The sequence below is a fragment of the Capsicum annuum genome, chromosome 7 (assembly GCF_002878395.1).
Source record: "Capsicum annuum cultivar UCD-10X-F1 chromosome 7, UCD10Xv1.1, whole genome shotgun sequence".
NCBI lineage: Eukaryota > Viridiplantae > Streptophyta > Magnoliopsida > Solanales > Solanaceae > Capsicum > Capsicum annuum.
In genome coordinates, this window is record NC_061117.1 from 195,510,358 (window position 1) to 195,514,239 (window position 3,882).

The window sequence follows — 3,882 nt, forward strand, 5'->3', positions numbered from 1 at the left end:
ATATACATAGTCATTCTCATTTCTACCTAATAATATTTTAATTGCGGGCTTTACTTAACTCTTAATCACCTCAAGGGTGGTCCTCACACCACTAGTACATAAGCATGGTCAAATAAAATAAATCGATTATAGGTCATTGATAGTCTCATCACTAATATCATATTCCATACAAGTCATCGATCAAATTCTATAGGCATCAACAACCTCTACTAGTTTTTGTTACTTTTATTTAAAACTCATTATTTTGCCAAGCATTAAGAATTCGTTCACATAAGGAACTCAAAGATAATGTCACTTAGCTAGTCCTTACAAGGAACCTATTATAATTTCAATAATAGAACTGCACAAAAATTTTAAATATGATCTAATTAACTGGACCGCATAAGGATCCCCAAATAATATCAAATAATCGAACTACACAAGGATCCATCCACAACATCATTAACAAGAATTTCTCATTACTGAAAACACCTATCACCTCAGTCTTTTATTCATGTCACCTTTTCACCATCTTTTCTTGACATCATATTCTCATATCATCCTCTCAATTCTCATACCATCAATCTCATCAGTATAATAGTACCAAAAATAAATAAGCATCATAGAATTTCTAGTTTCACAATAACAGGAAATCAAATAATGCTATCATATTTATTTACAAAAATAACTTAGTCAATTTTCATCACTTAACAAAAATAATTCACAAGAATGACAAAAATCTAGCAACATAAGTTTAGCCAAATATCAAACACAAGCAATCAATAAGTTCACAACTTTCACAAGTCTTTATCTATTAACAATAACTTTTAAACCTTATTAACATATACCAATTGAAATCTCTTAGATTTTGATTCAAAATTATTAAGATACCAATTGGAATTGTCTAGATACCAATTGGATTAAATCTAGAAGTCCAAGATTAGGACGTCACGATGAAGAGAAAGAAAGAAAAGTGACTTCTACATGCCTCATAGCCTTATGAAGATTGGGTGTGGAGCCCTACACACCAATCTACGAAATTCTACTTGGCATTTTTTCTTATTAATAGATACCAATTGGAATCGCTAGATACCAATTGAATTCAAGTAATAGCATGTAACAAAGAAGAATTTCAATTTTCCTAGTGTCCTATAGCCTCTCAAAGAAAAGTACAGACGTCTCCCTATTATTCCGCAAGAATCTACTAGACATATTCTTGTACGACAAGATCGACAAATCTAGGTCTCTAATACCAACTTTGTCACGACCCAAATGGCCATGAGTGACACCCACACTAATCTTCCTGTGGGAGAACCATCTAAACTGAACCATTACCTAATCACTTAATCAATATTAAGATGATATTATTATAAAATCAACATAATAACAATAACCCAGGGCTAATCATTTTAATGCGGAAGTAAAACAAACTACTTACTAAAATCTCCAAGACCCGAAAGTCATCGTACAAGAACTACAAACAAAGATCATGTCTAAAGAGATACCCAAAAATAAAGTAAATAAAGAATGTTTCATTGCCCAAAAGATGGACAAGAACAAATAAGATAACCAATGGCAGCCTGGAGACGGAATGCTCACCTTTGGATCAAGATCTGCTATCAAACTCTAGAGGTGAGGTCATGTCTGAGCCTTTAGAACACTTTCTGCACTCAGCAAAAGAAGAGTACAGGGTAGTATCAGTACAAACCACTATGTACTGGTAGGTATCATAGGCCAACTCAATTTAATAGCATGTACACAACATAAATCAGATAACAAGTAGACAGACATCATCACATAACAAATATTCAATGAATCAATAATACAACAACAACAGGTCAAAAGTGCTCACAAATAAGTCACATAACCATCAAGAGTATCAACCATACTATAAATATCCATAGAATCATGCTACGAGACTTATTTTTGTTCAAATAGTTATGACCTATAGGGAACAATCTATGTTCATGTACCGTACCGGCATGATACTCGATCCAACATATACATATCCGTATCGGCATGGTACCCGATCCAACATATACGTATTCGTACCGGTGTGATACCCGATCCAACATATACATATCTGTACCGGTGTGGTATCCAATCCAACATATACATATCCATACCAGCGTGGTACCCGATCCAGAATAAATATATCTGTACCGGCGTGGTACCCAATCCAATATATATTTATCCGTACCAGTGTGGTACCCGATCCAACATATACTTATCCGTATCGGCGTGGTACCCGATCCAACATATACATATCCGTACCGCCGTGGTACCCGATCCAACATATACATATCCGTACCGGCGTGGTACCCGATCCAATATCTATATTCTGTACCGGCGTGGTACCTGATCCAACATATACATATCCGTACCGGCGTGGTACCCGATCTAACATCTACATATCCGTAGCAGTATGGTACCCGATCCAATATAAACAAGTAATATCAATATCAAATTTACACTACCTAACAACATACAATACAATTTACCAAGTTTACGAGTATACTTAAAGTCATAAGACAATTCAATGAGGTAAATTTTCAATAATCATGTATACACGCCTCAACAATATAAACATCATCAATTTCAAGCATGTCTGAATACCAATCAACAAGTATCTAATTTAGGAGTATACAAAATTAAATCGAGTTTAAACTCCAATTAAACCATAACCTACCTCAACCGAAGAATTCACACGCGAGATAATTTGTCAAGGTCTTGCCCTTCCGTAAAGTTTTTGAAAGGTCCAAATCTGTTCAAAAATATAATTCTCGAATGAATAGGAATCTAGTAACACCCATTTTATAAATTCATACTCCTAAAATTCTAGACCTAAAACTTAATTTGATCACAATTATAATTGTAAATACGATAAGAAATTAATACTACAATTCTCGAAGAAAAACATAAAATAAAATAAAAGCGAACGAAGCATGCAATTCTTTCACTGTTTTTCTTAATCCTCAAACTGTCAACCAAATTGTCAATATTCCCAATTCTTAATAAGGACGAATAATCCACTAATCATTAACAACTTAAGCTTTAATCATTTATACATAATTAATCTTCTAACTTTTCTACAACCTAATGAAAACAAAAACGTTGGCAGCACACGATAGTAACAAAAGTTTGATCAATTTCTCTACAGATTCTTACTTGCCACTTTTCAATCATTACAGGTAATGATTGCTATCATTATTTTCCACTATTGACCTTTCAATGTTTGGGAATAATTGCAAGATCATTAAATACCAACTTACCCCATGCCTTAACACCTCACACCATTATCAAACAAAGTAGTAATTTGCTCAATTTTTCTAACCTGGGGATGTCGAGAGACCCTTTCCACAACCACGAATGAAAAAATATGGTACTGCTAACAAACAAAGTAGTAATTTGCTCAATTTTTCTAACCTGGGGATGTCGAGAGACCCTTTCCACAACCACGAATGAAAAAATATGGTACTGCTAACTGCTGCGCCCAACCACTGCTTTTGTTTCACACTTCTGGGGGGGAGGGTATTATATTATTGTTATACAGGTAAACCCTTTCTATTTAATTCAATTCTTATATTAACCACACATAAATAAATAATTAATATATTAATTAAATAATTATTAAAAATACCCAAAACTTTCAAACACCTCAAGAATTGGTACTACTCATCACCATAAGTCATAAATTATGTATCAACTATAGAAAACACTAAAACAGAGAAATGAGAAAATTCAGCAAACGACCGGGAGGTGGTTACAAACTATTTCAACACCCACTTTCATTGAGGAGTGAATCTTGAACCCAAATGTAAGATGCAATAATGATCTGAATTTAACCAAACATTTTTTTCAAAATCAATATAATTAAATTTATTAGTTTTATATTTTTCAAAA

General features: G+C 33.4%; 1 long non-coding RNA gene across 1 annotated transcript; it reads right to left on the reverse strand.

Moving 5' to 3' along the window:
• Nucleotides 1-1,494: 1,494 nt before the first annotated feature.
• Nucleotides 1,495-3,530, reverse strand: LOC124900080. Its single transcript, XR_007057704.1, has 3 exons — nt 3,406-3,530; nt 2,669-2,743; nt 1,495-1,643 (listed from the first exon to the last, which is right to left on the reverse strand). It is a non-coding gene; the product is annotated as an uncharacterized LOC124900080 (long non-coding RNA).
• Nucleotides 3,531-3,882: the final 352 nt, after the last annotated feature.